General features: G+C 47.6%; 1 pseudogene; it reads right to left on the reverse strand.

Annotated features, from left to right (window-relative positions):
- Positions 1–6,639: 6,639 nt before the first annotated feature.
- Positions 6,640–14,394, reverse strand: LOC136290335 (CCA tRNA nucleotidyltransferase 1, mitochondrial-like; annotated as a pseudogene).
- Between the last annotated feature and the right edge of the window lie 1,470 nt (positions 14,395–15,864).

The following is a 15,864-nucleotide window of genomic DNA, read 5'->3' on the forward strand; positions in this document are numbered from 1 at the left end:
CAAGCTCTTGAAATCCACTGGCACTGTGTTTAAGTGACCAGGCCGTTCTGTAAGGCCTCTATGATGCTTTTTTATCAACTGTCTTGGTATCAGAAGAGAATTAGAAAGTACCGCCCACACCTGGTGAGGGTGGAAAGCCTGAGGATGCAGTGCCTCAGACAGTTCCCCTATGCTGAGCTCACCCCCATGCAAGACTCTCTAAGGTGGATTGGTACCTGTGGTCACTCAAGGAGATCTGTCCCTCCTTGTAGTCACAGCAGATGCCACATAGGAATTCGGTGCTGATATCAACAAAGCCACATTAGCACATTGTGTGCTGCCACTCTCAGGGGGTCAGTGGGACAGAACCAGCTCAGGCACAGAGCATAACACTGCAGGGAAGCCTTGCTGACCTGCAAAGACAGAGAGGAAGGAGAGTCAGTAACATCAGCAGCTTTGATCTCACAACTCTCCCATGAATTAATTAATTCTGTATTATTCATGTTATAGACAATATGGCTCGCATCACCAACTTTAGAGAATATTTCTTTTGACTTGTTAAATATCTTTAAAGGTAAGACACATCTAAGTAAATATACCATGTGCATTTAACTTGATGGTAAGTTCCCCAAAGGACACTTTGAAGAACTGTGATTGTCTTGCCTCAGTTACAGATTCCATCCAGTTATTGATATGGATTGTCTATTAATTATTTTAAAATTTTAGTCAAGATACATTTTTAGTAACACACTGCAAGCTTAAGTGGATATGTTGTATCTAAACTGCTGAATGAAATTATTCTGCCGCTTGGATTTGGTACCAACTGTCCCCTCTCCTGTGACGTGTTAAAAAATTCCCTGCCTAACTTAGTGATAGTGTTGGTTCCTGAATTATAAGGTGAGCTTGTAACCTTTTTGATAGAGCTCAGAATTTTTGGTTGTTTATCTTTTGCATGTAGTAGGAAAAGCCTTGAGAGGTCATTTGCCTCCGAGTAATCTTGGAGAGCAGCTTATAGTCCTGTCCTGCACAGTGCTAAGTGTGATCTGTGGCCCTGCCACCCCCCCCTCCCTGAGAGCAGGCACTGCTTCAAGCTGTTGGCAAGTGGCACAGCTGTGCTTTAACTGTAGCTGAGCTTTTTGGACTCTGAGATGAGGTCTCACAGGACCAGAATACACTGGTACAGTTCTGAAAATGCTTTCCACTGACTGAGAGTGCTTTATTTTCAGCTGGGTTTGGTTTTGGTTTGGTTTAGTTTTTTCTTTTTCTTTTCACCTCACCAGCCACATCCTTTAGAGTAGACAAACACTCAAGTGCTCACAAGGAAATGTGCTTTTTAAAAAAATTGTTATTATTCGCTAAAGCACATAAGAAAATGAAACATTCACAATATTCAGATGCTAACAAGACATTTCCTGTGTGCACATGAGCAGCAACAGCCAAGGCCCCTGCCCCTGCTACAGCATGGGAAGTCCAGGTTCGATGCTCTGGACTTTAGGGAGGGCTTGGGAGCTGCTTCCTGGAGGATTGTGCCAGTGGGAAGCAGATGCCATCCTCCTCAGGGACAGCAAGATGATGAAGCACAGCCCTGCTGGGCTCTCTCTTCCATCTTTCCATTCCATCTCTGCTCCTTGCCCTCCACATTCCATTTTCCAAGTCAGGAATGAGTCAGTAAGGCCCTTGCACCTTATGGTGGGAGCACAGAACCGACTTTGCCTGCAGAGAGGGCTTGAATGGCTCTGTTTGTACATGACACAAACACAAATGTACATAAATGGAGACAAAACCCGATGGCTCTGACATTTCCCTGCAGCTGTCCAGGCACTTAAACAACCTTAAGGACAGGATTTGCCATTCAGCCACAGCCCTTGCTCCAGCACTGTCAGTTAACCTCAGGCAGATCCAATTCAAATGCAAACCTCGTAGCCCAGCCCCACAAGGATCTCCGGTAATCCACACCTTAGCCTGGTATTCACTTTTAATACTCCTTCAGAGCCCTGCTGATCCCCAAACTTCAAAAAGCACCTGGCAAACAAAGCCACCTCCCCAGCACAGAGCAAACACGACCTGGTCACAGGAGACAAGACACCGATGGTATGAAATACCTGTCTGGGAATCCCAGTGCATTCCTGCTTTACACACAGCAATTTATGTTTTAAACAAGCACAATGCAAAGTGCAGCTCAGACATCATGTGAGAAGCAGGTATTAGATTTTTACTGAGCCTGTGCTGGGCACAGAACTGTGTGAGGGATGGTTGTCAGTGAATGGCCTAAAGAGCTGAGACTTTCCTTGTCATTCAAGAGCTTTTTGGTTGCCCCAGTTACAGGGTTTTACCAGATTTCTCAGCCCTGAAAGAAAATGAGTGATTTTATCCAAGTTTGAAGTTAGCCCTGCTCTAAGCAGGGCTAGGGACTTGTTGTCCTTCCCATGCAAATTTTTCTGAGGCTCTCAAGTGGTGAGGGTTGTGAAAAGGAGAGGGAAAGGACCAACAAGATAGATTTAGACTTTCAGTGTATTTTAATTGCAGTAACTATATCAAGTCTCTATTTATGATATAATAATAATTGTGTTCATTTGCCTTACACTTTATGATCCATGCCATAGCTGGAGCATGATACTACATGTGATAATCAGAGGACATTAATGAGGTGAAAGGTGAGGAGATCAAACCAGAGAGTTCTGCTCCCTAAGGTTTGGCTCTGTATCGAAGTGCACAATTTGGGCTTTGACCACCACGCTGGCTCAAGGTCCCAGGATGATTTTCTCTGTAAAATCCAATTTATTAATCCAAATGCTGCCCAGACATTACTGGGGATGAGTAAATTCTTAGTTCCTTAGCTGGCTGTGGACACTCCACTCTTCCCTTTCTCCATTAGCTGTTGTGCAGTTTCTGGATCACCCCCAACAGTTACTGCTGAGGAGGAGTTGACCTCCAGCTGCTCATGTGTGATCCTGCCTGTGGACTGGGTACTGTGCTTGCAACTCCTCTTTAGGGAATCTTCTTTGTGGGGTTAAATTGTAAAAATATGAATTTCTTAGGCAGATAAGCTGGTGTTTCCCGTGTGCCCAAAGCAGCCAGGGAAAAAGGCATGAGACAAGAAAAAAATATGGCTCTCCAAGAAACCATTCCTTCGTGCATAGAAATAGGGCATGGCACCAGTTTGGGGAAGTCTCTGCAGTGAAAGAACCCACTTGGTGTTTCCCAATTACAGGTTTGAATTTTTTTTTCCATATTCCCCATCTTTTACTGCCACCTACTGGCTCTGACTGAATGGCTCTTTGCTACAAGTTTTGACAAGGGACCCTCAGAGAGGGCTTTGGGGATGGATTAACTGAGAAACATAATTAGCTGAGAAACATAACACTTGTGGAATGGTAAGCTCAGACCATAATTGGGAAGAAATAATGGATTAAGAAAGGAGAAGAGAATTCTGAAAAGTCAGCCCATAAGTACTGCATTTCAGCATTTTGAAAACAAGTAATTTTGGGTTTGTTCATTTTGAAGAAAAGCTTTTGTTTGGAAAACAACCTCCCAGAACCATCCCAAAGTTTAATTTTAAACAGATCTGTTTAAAAGGGGCCAAAATGCATCTTGAGAGTCAATTACATTTTTGTGGCCTTACTTGCAGCCAGGACTAGCAAAACGGCTCCAAGAAGCACCTCAAAGCTCTCTCAGGTGAAGGAAAGCAACTGCTTGCTTGGACAAGAGTATCCTGCAGTTTGTTTCTCTCAGAATGTGCTGTCAGGGAATAACATCCTGCAGGTATTGGCTGTTTGGCTGTTTGATGGCCCCAGAAAACTGCAGGTAATATAACTATCAGTGTCTTGAAAATGATCAAATGGGCATTGAGTCAGGCAAAAATCATTCAGAAAAGGTCAATGCTTTGATTTTGCTGTTGATAAAGAGGGGCAACATTAGAATGATGTTTATTATGGTTGGACCTTGATTAATTTCTTATTCTCTCCTCTCACAGCTTCTGGGTAAACCCACCCGAAGACACCAAAGCTCCTGCCCTCAGAACAGGAAAGGAGAGAAGGCTCCAAGTCCAGCTCTTCCATGTTGCTGCAACACTAGCAAGTATTGAACCACTTAGCTGTTAGCAGGTCTCCTTCTGTCAGGAACAGAATGGTAACTTCCCTCTGGGTAGGTACCACGTGGGCCAGGATAATTTTTATTTTTTTATTCCAGTACATCCTTTCCTAAGGAAAGCACTGGAGCTGAGCGCTGGCACAAGCAATTCCCTTCTTCACTTGTCACTTCCAACTTTTAAAACATCTTGAATTACGTGCTGCAAATCCTTGAATTTGCATCTCCCCCATGTATCTCCCCACCCATTTTCCCTGCAGGATGTGCTACACTACAGCTGGTTTGACACAGGCTCAGGGGAAAAGGAGAAAGCTCTTTTTAGAAGGGCACGCCTCAGATTTAAGAACTGAATCACAGTGTCCCGGTCTGCTTTGACACATACCTCCTCCATGAAACTCCCCAGGGACAAGAAAGAAAAAAAAAACTGATAAAAAGAAAAAAAAAAAAAAGAAATACTCAGGAACAGAAGAGGAACTTCTTAACTCTGGTCACTAATCACCACAGGAAGGAAGAGGAGAACCCAGTGCCATAGGGAGATGTCACAGCATCCTTAATCCTGGTACAGTACTTACAGAAAATTCACTTTCTATGACATTCATGGATAGAGGACACTCCTCAGCAACAACTACCCTTCTCTGAGTGTGTTATTTATGCTGTATCAGACACTAGTTTACACTCCTTTAACACTTCTCCACGCAGAACAATAGTGAACAAGACGTGATTATTCAACCCCGTGGCAGGGTAGCACAGTTATTGATATTGCCAGTTCTAAAAACAATTGTGAACAGAGGAGGTCCACCTCAAGTCATTCCTCTTGTGGAGATAAAGAGTTTGGATCTACCAGTCCTAATAATGGAGCCCAAAGCCAAATGGCCTTCCCTAACCAGCTGAAGTTATAGCTCCAGGGAAAGACAATACTGTCTTAATCATGGAACCCGGGCAAGAAAAATGGGAATATGTCCCTGCAACCAAATGTTCTGTGCGAGAATAACCTGATGTTATAGATTCTTGCGTTGCAGATCCAGCACAACTAAATGTACCTGGTTGTTCCAACAGTCCATCTGAAACAGGAGGTTTGTCAGAGTGGTGCTCTCAGACCCCACCTGACAGTGTGCGCTTTGTGTGTGAGGTTGTTGTGTATTTGCACTGCAGGAAATTAATGTTCCCATCCCAATTCTGCCCAGCAGATCCCAAGGACTCTTACAGGAATATTTATCCTTTACCTCCCTTTGGGATAACTTAATCTCCACCCTGCCATGAGCAATTCCTTGATTTCTTCTGGAGAAAACCTCATGGCAAAGGCAGTTTGCAAAGGAGCCCAGCAGAGTTGTATTTGGAGCAGAGAGTGCAGAGAGCTGTGTCTGCCTGTGCTGCCCCAGCCTGGCAACATCCACAAGGAACAGCCTGGGCAAATGGGATTAGATGGAGCAAAATCCCTTTGTTTGCTCTTGAAATAGCCCCTACTCTCTCAAGGAGGGTTTACTTAGAGACAGCATTTTTCCAGATGCCAAGCTGGCACTTCTTGCCTAAAAGATGGGAATCTTTTTTCTTTCCTGTCTTTCATTTTCCTAGGGGCTAATTTTAGTGGCAGATAAACAGAGCTCCTCAACACACCAATGGGGAACCTGAAGCATGGGCTGACCTTGAAAGAGGTGTTGGAACACAGGTGCTCCCTGCGCTGAATTCCAAGGAGGACTGTTTGTGAAGGTGCTTGTGGAATCATCTGGTTTTGCTGTTTTTCTTGAGCCCTGGAGATTGGGGGCAGGATCCTCTGCGCTATCAGTGAGGGATGGAAGAACTGGCATTCCCCCTGCTTTTAGTGACCAGTTTTACCAACTCAGCTCCAAATGAACCCATTAATTTCTACTTGCTAAGAATGAAGCTGGCTTGGAAATGATTGATTTCATAGTGCACTCTCCAGCAGCTGTAACTCTCGACTGTGTAGTCAATCATTGTGATGTAAGTCTTTTCAGGATAATCCTTGCCAGCATCAATTTCAAGAAATCATTCCTTGCTGTTTCTATGCACCATTTGGGTTGTCATCCTTCATCCTGGGGGACAGAGCTGTGCAAAGGTTCCCTGACACCTGAAGAATCCTTTAGACACGAAGCAGTGATTCAGTCTGGGAGCAGGATTGGACCCAGGCAGAGCCAGCCCCTCTCAGAGATGGCAAACAGCTGGAAATTGAAGCTCAGCACTCATGGGGAAGAACTCCCTGCTAAACTTTGTCCAAAGTATGCATCTGGTCCATGCCAAGATCATCCATTTCAAGTTTTGTCATTCAAAATCCTCTCTCCAAGGGGAGCTGGAGCCTGACAGCAGTTTGGGGTCGAAGTGTTCATATTTTCCCACCTGCAAAGCCATTGCCCTAAAGCTGCACTTGGGTAAAATCTTGAAAGGACTCTCTAGAGCCCTGAACTTTGTCACTCTCCCTGCCGAGATTTCAGTAGTTCCAGAAATGACAGAAAAAGGAGGCTTCAATGGAATCACCTCATTCAATGAAGCATCATCCTGTTCTTGGGAGATCTGCCTTAGTAACAAAGAGCACTTTTTCCCTCTTCCCTTGCTGGCTCCCACAAATTGCCAGGCACCTTCAGGATAATTTATCAAAAGGACCAGCCATGCCAGGAAAATCCAAGGCAGCTGGCAAGTTGTGTGAAAGCCCAAACTGCTGGTTGTTTCCCAGCATTGCTCCAGTGTTGCCATCTAGTGCTGCAAAAGGTTATCATGCAAGGAGAATGAAATCCAAAGGAGTTTATTCGTTGCCATGGTTCTGCAGGAAAACTTCCACCTGCAACAAGATTCAGACACACAAGGGCCGCTCCCAGAGAATTTTTAACAGCACACCAAAAAGCCCAGGGCTAGAAAGTCATCCATCAAGTGTAGGACTAGCTCTGCTCCAAATGGCCAAATTGCCAAGACAAGGAGTTGGATGTCCCCTTGTTCCTCTTAATTAATGTTCCCAGTTTGTCTCACAACTGAAGTTGAAAATAAAATGTAGAACCTTCACCAGCTTGCTGTGGATTTACTTACTCAGTGATAAGTGAGTGAAAAACCACTGCAAATTCATGATACTCACTAAGCCAACTCATTCTTTTGACCTAAAACTGATTCTGGAATTCTGGAAAATAAACATAGTCCTAGAGAATAGCCTGGTTTTCCATGGCAAGGCTGTTGGGAACTGCCGGAGTATTTCTCTGTTATCCAGCTTAAAGTACAAAAAGAGTTAAGGTAGAGCCCATTTTTCCCACACACTCTCCTAGGCACATAAAAAACCCCTCCAGGATTTTATCTAGAGGATGCAAACCACCTTTTTGCAGGTTTATTTGGATATAAAAAGTCAGGGCATGAGAGGCAACAGCAAGATTTTTCTCCTCCTAAGTCATGATCAAACAGTAAATGTTTACCACTAAAACCAGCAAAGAGAGGTTGAGAAGGTGGAATTTGTCAACCAATGTTTGACACAATTACAAAATGAAACCTCTCCTTGCAGAAGTTAGGGATCAGGGATGAAAATGTTAGAGGTGATAAATGCTCAATTGGCTGTGAGAGGCTCAGTTTCCCGGGAGCACAGTTCCGCTCGGATCAGGGCACAAACACTTGTGGTATTCTTCACTTTCCAACTTCTTCAGGCAGCTCAGCAGTTCCTCTCTATCCATGTGGTGTCCGCTCCTTTTCCACTCCTCCCCCGGCTGCTGCAGTGCTGTCCCAACTCCCTTCCCAGAGGACAGCCCCACCTTCCGGAGATGGCGGCCACTGATGGGGAAGGAGGGCACAGTCCACTCCTGCGTTGCTTTCAAAAGCTGTTCCTCTCCTTGCTACTTCAGGAGCTCCAAGATCTTGGCATTGTTGCTAGCTGCTCTAGACTAGGAGGAACAAGGGAAAAAAAAGGAGTGGGTTCAGTATGAATGAGCAGAAACAGCTGCAAGTGTGCCAGTTTATGCTATTGCCATTCCTCCTTGTTAGGCAAGATCTTGGACAAGCTGGGACTAGGGAAGCAAGGAGCTCTCCTGCCTCCCAGGTGTTAAAAGGGTACCTTGCAGGCTCTGGGAGATCCTTGGAGACTCCCTGAATCCCAGGTAATAGCTGTCATCCTTATCCATCACCTTTCCTGTGGGAGACAGGCCTGGCCCTGTGGACTGGTTCTTGCCCTCAGCATCAGCTGCTGCTCTGGAAGAGCAGAATTCACCTGGAAGCCACCTCATTGTGCTGTGGAAGAACATCCCAGCTTGCCTAAGGAACAGTGGGCCTTGGGAAGACCACCAGGAATTGCACTGATTTTCCAGGCACAATTTCGAGCTGAATTTCGCAGAAAAAAAGTCCAGTTCTCCTTGAGGTCCAGCTCCTGTTCCGTATTGCAGTAGGACAGCACAGCAAACTGCCAGTCCCAGGTAAGGTGACAAGAAACTGTCTGTGCCATCATTTTTCAGCCTGACTGACTTTTCAATCAGTCCAAAACTTGCTACAGAGCACAGGCTGCTCAGAACTGCTAAAATACAGTAGGTTTGTTGTTTAGAAATGTCTTCAAATGAATTTGGTGCACTGTGAAGCCCCAGATGAAGCAATGTGATCTCCACTTACATCCATCAGGAAGTCCCGGTATGGTCTAAGCAGTTCCGGCCCTGAGGCTTTGGTTAACTCCTGCTTGAGCTTCACCAAGAGAAGGCCAAGGTTTCCCCGTTCCTTGGAGATTTTCAGCCTCAGGTCCAGCTTTGTGACATCATCCTTGCCCTTGAAGGAGGGTGTCAGGACAGGCATGGGTTTTGGAGTTTTAGTGACTCTGGCAAATTCCTCTCAATTCCCATCAAGCGGTAGCCCTAAAACCACACAAGAAGGGCAAACAAGTGTTAATAAGAAAAGTGGGTGTTAGCACAGGATAAAAATAAAATCTAATTTCTGTGTAAACCCAAGTTTGATCTCAATTTGCCACAAAACTCTGTCTGTGTAAGATACAGGAGTAGAAACCAAACTTCATTTCACTTTACCTAGGTACTGGGCAATATCCAGCTCATATGTAAGGTGAGCCAAATGATTGACGTGGTTTCCAAGAAGAATTTTTTTCAGCTCCACCCAAATCCTTTCTCCTGATATTTCCAGCCAAGCATTTGGCATTTTCTTTAATTGCTTCCAGTGTATTAGGTTCGGGTTCTCCAGGTTTCTCTTAAATTCTGCCATAGAAACTGCCAAATAAAACCCCTGGATGTTAGATTAGAAAACTATTCCACCTACAATCATAAAATCATTTAGGTTGGAAAGGAAATAGGACAACTCCAACTCTTTTTACATCACTGGTATCTTGTTGCACCTTCTTGAAACTTTCTGCAGTTTCTTTATCAAGGAAAGGCAAAATCTCTTACCTGAAGTACCTCAGGATTCTTCAATAATCTTGTATTCTCTCAGCTGCCTTCCCCACAAATCTGATTTTCTTGTTTTTCAAGTCTTCATAGATGTTAAAAAAATCATAGAGTGTCCCATCCAAACCTAGAAAAAAAAAGAAAAACCAGACTGAATTTACAAATGTGGCTGACACAATGAAACACTCTCATTTGGAAATGAGAAGCTGCATGATTTGACCTGGTCTGTCAGACCACCTCACGTATTTACACAGACCTTTGACACAGAGACAGAATTCACTGGCAAAACTGACACGCACTACAAATCCACTCCAATTCATCTCCATAACTGTTTTTCAAATTTACCTAAAAACACGGATTTACCAGTGAGATGCCTCCTCTCAGCATCCCTGTGCCAGTCAGTGGTGAACTCCACCTCTGCGTGCCGTCCCTCGGTGACAACATCTATTCCCAGAGCAGTCATTCTAAAATTCTCTTCATGGAGCGTTAGTACTTCAACACAACCATGAAATGAAATGAAATGAAATATGAAATGCAATGAAATGCAAAAGCTGCTCTTCAACACAACCATGAAATGAAATGAAATGAAATGAAATGAAATGAAATGAAATGAAATGAAATATAAAATGCAATGAAATGCGAAAGCTGCTCATGTTTTCAGTCCCCTGTCTGTGTCCAGTGGGTGGACACACGCACAGCAACGTGTGCAGTGCTTTCATACAGAGTTGAGAAATAGGAACTTCTGGAAATAATCTTGACTTTCTTTCTTTTCTAAAGAGCCTGCAGAAATCTTCCTGCAGGAGCTGGACTAAGAGCAAGGCAGAGGAAACAGAACTTGAGAGGAAAGCAAAAGCAGGAAACATTAGCATCGTGTGTGGGCAGCCAACATTATCTTTTCTGGTGATGGCACAGCAGCATCAATGAGTTCCATGCATTGAAAAATGATCATTACTTGAATTCTACAATGAATCATCAAAAAAAACCCACTCCAGGCCTTAAAGCAGGGTCTCATTTCAACTCTTGCTGTGATACTTGAACAAATAAGGAGCAAATTTTCTACTGGACATTCTGCACATCCACAGCCAGGTAGAAAAGATCCAAAAAAATGCCAAACCAACCCTGGCAGTGGTGGTTGTGTGTTTTTCTCCTTTGTTATTGATCAGACGAACCCCAGCCGCTGTGAACATTTCCTTCATCTCTGCTGGTGTGGCTGTGGTGGCAAAATGGATGTCTTGTGGTGTCACCATGCCCAGTAAATCCCTCACGGCCCCTCCTGCTCTTCTCAGCTTATTGTTCTTCTTCTCCAGCAGTTCTGGGAAGGGAAGGGAAAGCAAACAGCAATAAACCCCTGGCACAATTAGCCATACCCAAATGCCTTCTCCCAAAATTAGGCTCCTAGACGTAGGAATGAACAGTCAGATATTCAGGAAGCAGCAACTAACTGCCAGCTTCATGCAAAATGCGCTAATTGGTGGCACAGCTGAGCAGCCACAGGTATTCTCCTTGTCATTCTGACTGACTTTTCTGAAATCCCAGCTATTGGCAGGTCTCTCGTTGGTCCTGGGGACTCTGGCTGGGGATCATTGGGAACAGTCAGGGGCTGACAAGGGGAAAGAATTCGGATTATTTACGGCAGAGAACAGTGAGCTACGACCCCAAATTCCTCCGGGAACAACAGAGCATGGTGGAATGGGCCTACAAAGGGGAAAAGGAGCTCTGACATGTCCCTGGAGACTGGCTGAGGGTGTTGGGCCTGGAGAAGGCTCTGGGAGCAGAGAAACGCTCGGAGTGCCTTTTTAGAGGAGAGCATGGAGTGACAGGGCAAGGGGGAACGGTGATAAGGTGAGAGAGGGTAAGTTTAGGAGAGAGGTTTCCCTGTGAGGATGGTATGGGACTGGGATGGAATTGCCAGAGCACCCATGGCTGTCCCTGGATGCCTGGAAGTGCCCAGGGCCAGGCTGGACACTGAGGCTGCAAGCAGCCTGGGCCAGTGGAAGGTGTTCCTGCCCATGGCAGGGCTGGCAGGGACAGAATGGGCTTGAAGGTCCCTCCCAAGCCAACTCACCTGCTCAGGGACATTTTCCAGGCCTCCCCTCCCCGCACTCCCCAGGAAGAGCGCCTGGAACGGCGGCGCCCGCAGGGCCATGAGCTCAGAGCCAGGGGCAGGCCAGCAGGGTCAGATGCTGTTGGGTTTGGGTGCTCAAGCACCAAAACTTTTAGCGTTGCTGGGGCAACTTTGGTGACTTTCCCTGTCGTAAAAGAGAGTAGAAAAAGAAAATTAAGTCCACTGTGGAAGTCACAGATTCCTGGCTCACTGTCTGAGCACACAGATGCTCATCCTCTGCAGCACCTGGAAAAAACCTGGAAAAGGCAAAAGTAAAATGATGTTTCTCATCAGAAACTGAGCGTCTACGAACATCAATTTTTGACAAATTTAATATGATCACTTTCCTATAAAAACCTCAGGCCATGGAGGTCTCTCCAGGCAGGAGAACTACAGCGAGCGCAGGAGACATAGTCAGGGATTGGCACTTCCTGAAGACCACTCTGCACCTGGATGCTCTTTGCCCTTTATTTGTAAAGAAAGGGTGGCAGCTGCGCAGGAATGCTGCTCAGAGACATGGGGCCTTGGAACACGGAGCATGTGGGGGATGTTGTGAGGACTGAGATGGAGAGAGCAAAGAAACAGAGTCTCTTTTCCTTGTTTCTGTTCCTCAGTCATGGGACCTCTGAAAACATGGGGTGCTGGACAGATCCAGGCTGTGAGCACTGCCCTGGCTTTGATGGATCATTTTTGCTCAGAACCCTCAGCTCCATCCTTTCCTGAGCGCAGCAGAAAACTGCTACAGAAGAGCTGAGTTAGTCACAATCCAGGGATGCAGCCATTCCAGAGGGGAAGCAGTTGGGTGTAACTGACAGGGACTTTTATCACACACAAAAATCCCACGCAACAAACACTGAGCTCAACTTCACTGAGCTGCAGCACAAAGCTGCTCACAGCAGGCAGAGGCAAGAGGAGGCCACAGCACCACTAAAACAGCACCTGGGCTTGGAGCAACACAACCCTGTCAAGTCAGGGGATGGCATTTGGGAACAATCCGGCTGCCTGGAGGTAATTCAGGCCCCACAGCTCAGGCTGCAGCACAAAGTCAGTGCAGACAAGTGATCCACAGGAGCCGTGGGATTTTCTGCTCTTCCTGCAATGGCATTTATGGCTGAGCAGTTCAGAACAAGGCCAGAGCAGACAGGACTGGAGAATCAACACCAGGCAATGGCCCCTGTGCTTGGCAGAGGCCTTGGGAATGCCAGTCCTGGCTCTGGGCTTCATTTGCCTGCTTCTACCGCAGTTAACCTGGCATGGGAACTGGTAAATTGCAAACCAGACAAGGGGACACTTCTTGAAACAGAAATAAAATCCACCTGCAGCAAAGCCCACGGCCACATTTAGAAACCCTTCAGCAAAAAAACCCTTGGACAAGCAAAGGTGACATGTGGTGACCTGGAGCTCCAGGGGACTGAGGGGAGGGTGGGCAACAAGCAGCCAGCAAACAGCTTCCACTGCCTCTCACTCCAGCCACTGCGGCAACAGCAGCTTCCCTGGAATTTCACACTCAGCATCTCTTCCCAGCTCAACAAGCCAACAAAAGGCAGTCCAAGATTTACTTCAGACTTTTCTAGTGCGGCACTTTCCATGATCCTTTGGGCACAAGGAACCTTCCAGGTGTGTCCCACACCCTCACATCCCACTGGCTCTTTTTGGCACAGTTGGACCAGTTCACCGTCTCTTCCTAAAGTAACCTTCTAAAGCCAGAACATCCCCAGCTTTGCTTTGCCCTTAAATGTTCTGTTCCCCGCACAACTAAGGCCCTTCCAGTGCTTGGCAAGCGACAGCCGAGGAATCCAAGCCAAGAGCCTGCCCGGGAGGAAGGAACGTGCACGCCTCAGGAAGAGCATCCCAAGGCTGTCACTGCCAACCCTTGGCTTCTCCCCACGGCTCCAATGGCACCAGAACTGTCCCCTTGGGCACACCACCAGCAGTCTCCGGTGTACCACTGGGCTGTGAGAAGCAGTCAAACAAAACCAGCGGCTCACAGGGAAATCAGGGGCATCTGCTGAGCCAACAGCAGCTGTGAGAAAGGCACGGAGGCAGCACCTCACCAAAACTACGTTAAAAGAAATGCCAACACCTCGAGAAACACTCCAGTGTTGAATTCCGAAAGCAAAACCAATAAGAATTTTTATTTTTAGAAGCTTGGGGAAGTCCACCCCATTTTAACCCATTTCTGTGGCTTGTTTCCAGCGTGATGATGTTCATTTCTCAGTTCACACCAGCGCTAGAGCTGGTTCCGCGCAGACACAGGAGGCTGCTGCGAGCTGCATTTCAGCACCTCCCGGGGACATGAGGGGACACACCTCCCGCCTCCTGAGCCTCGAGGCAATCCGGCACTCCCAGAGAGCCGCTGGCAGCCGGAATTCTCCCCGCTCCCCCTGCCTGGCAAACCCTGCCTCCAGCTCCGGCCCCGCACCGCTCACCTCCTGCGAAAGAGGAGCTGCATCCTGCTGGGCGCTGCTGGCTCCGGGCAGCTGCGGCCCCTCGGGCAGGGGGATGGCTCAGGCAGCTCTGCTCTGTTCTTGCTCCGTGGTTTTGTGTTTTCCCGCACTTCCCCGGGCCGGGCGGTGCGGGGGGAGCCCGGCCCGGCCCCGCCCGCCGTCGGGGGACGGTCGCAGGAGTGGCGAGGCGTGGCCGCGACAGGGGCGGCATCAGCGCCGCCTCCGGCCCGCCCCCGGCGCCGCTGACCGCACAGCCCGAATCCCACACCGGGAAACGCCGCGGAAAATCGCGCTGAAAGTGCGGGGCCGGCGTCGGAGTCGGGGGGGGGTTCAGGCAATCGAACAGACGCCGTTGAGAGGCGCGGCGTCCTTTTGGAGCGCCGTTTTCCTCCCTACCCAAGGCGCTTGCGCAGAATGCCGCCATATTCGGAAGGTCAAATAAAACCTAGTGTCGACGAGTCATCTTCGGCGTGCCGTCACGTGACTTTCGGTGCGGCCCGCCATCTTGGGTGCTGGCAGAAGTCACTTCCTGTTTAGACGCCATCTTTTGTGTGGCATCACGTGATTTCGTATTCATGCCACCGCATTGAGTACTGGCAGAAGTCACTTTTGGCTGAGACACCATCTTTAGTGCGGTATCACGTGACAACGGGGGGGGGTTAGTCCTCCATCTTTGGTGCTGGCGGAAGTAGCTGCCGTTTAAGACGCCGTCTTTGGGGTGGCACATTAACTTCTTCCCTTCGTCGCCATCTTGGGTGCTGGCAGAAGCCACTTTCGGCTGGGCCGCCATCTTTGGTGTGGTACCAATAAGGCCCCGCGTCTACTCGGCCGCCTGAGGCCGCCCCTCCCCGATGCCGGCCTGACCCAGGCTGCCGTTCTGCCCATCGTACCTCCCCTGTGACACGCAGACTGGCACTTTGGAAAAGATTGCAAAGGCAGGCAATGGCGTCAGAAATAACCATGAAATTCAAGGGAAAGGCCATTTCCAAGGGAGATGCCGGAGGGACGGAGGCAGCGTGTGCAGTTCTGAGCTGAGCTGCTGAGGCCAAGCGTCCGCCTGGGGTTTGATCTGCAGCTTCCCACCTTGGACCGAGGCTCCCCGCAGACCTCTGGTGGCTGCTCACGGTCCATCCTTGTCTGCCCTGACCAAGCAGGGAGGTGACGGGGTTCTGCCAGTCTCAGTTGTTGTTTTGTACTGTAGGCACATGCACCTTCAGTGCCGTTGTGTGTGTGGTCTCTGTGCTGTACGAGTTATTGGTAAAGATGTGGTTTGTGGTCAGCAGGAGTGGCTGAGGAAGGGATTTCTGAGGTGAAATTTAGGTGCCCTGGACTGCAGTCGTTTCTGACTATCCCATAAATTACCACTTGCAAACACACTCATCGCGTTCCTTTGCCTCCCCACAGAGCCAGCAGCTGGCTGGCATCCAGTTTCTTTAAAATGGTAAATAAACAAAGATCCAGGAGCAAGACAGTGTGACTCTCACCACACAATTCAGGGCTCTGGAGAGCTAATTCTTGTCTTGATCGGGTCCTTCCAGCTATACCTTACACTCTGCTAGGACAACACCACCTACTGTGCATTTGCCTTATGTCACCTTAACCCCTCAGATGCCACCAGGAGCCTTGGCAGGAGGAGGGACACAAAGGAGTAGGCAGGGAACAGGATCATCATCATCATCATCATCATCATCATCACCTTTTTTTTCCAGTTTCATGTCTTTCAACTCTGGCCTGGAATCAGGTTTTTCATATATCACAGCCAGCCAGGTACTCAACATTAATTCGCTCAGAAGTTTTTCTGTGTTTTACAATACACAAATCTCTGTGGCAGTCCTTTAAATCCTTCCATCTGGAAGGATCCAAAATTGTTTACGAACAATAATTCTTGGGTACC

This window comes from Chamaea fasciata, unplaced genomic scaffold (genome assembly GCF_029207755.1).
Source record: "Chamaea fasciata isolate MVZ Bird 193981 ecotype frontalis unplaced genomic scaffold, bChaFas1.0.hap1 SCAF_5, whole genome shotgun sequence".
NCBI lineage: Eukaryota > Metazoa > Chordata > Aves > Passeriformes > Sylviidae > Chamaea > Chamaea fasciata.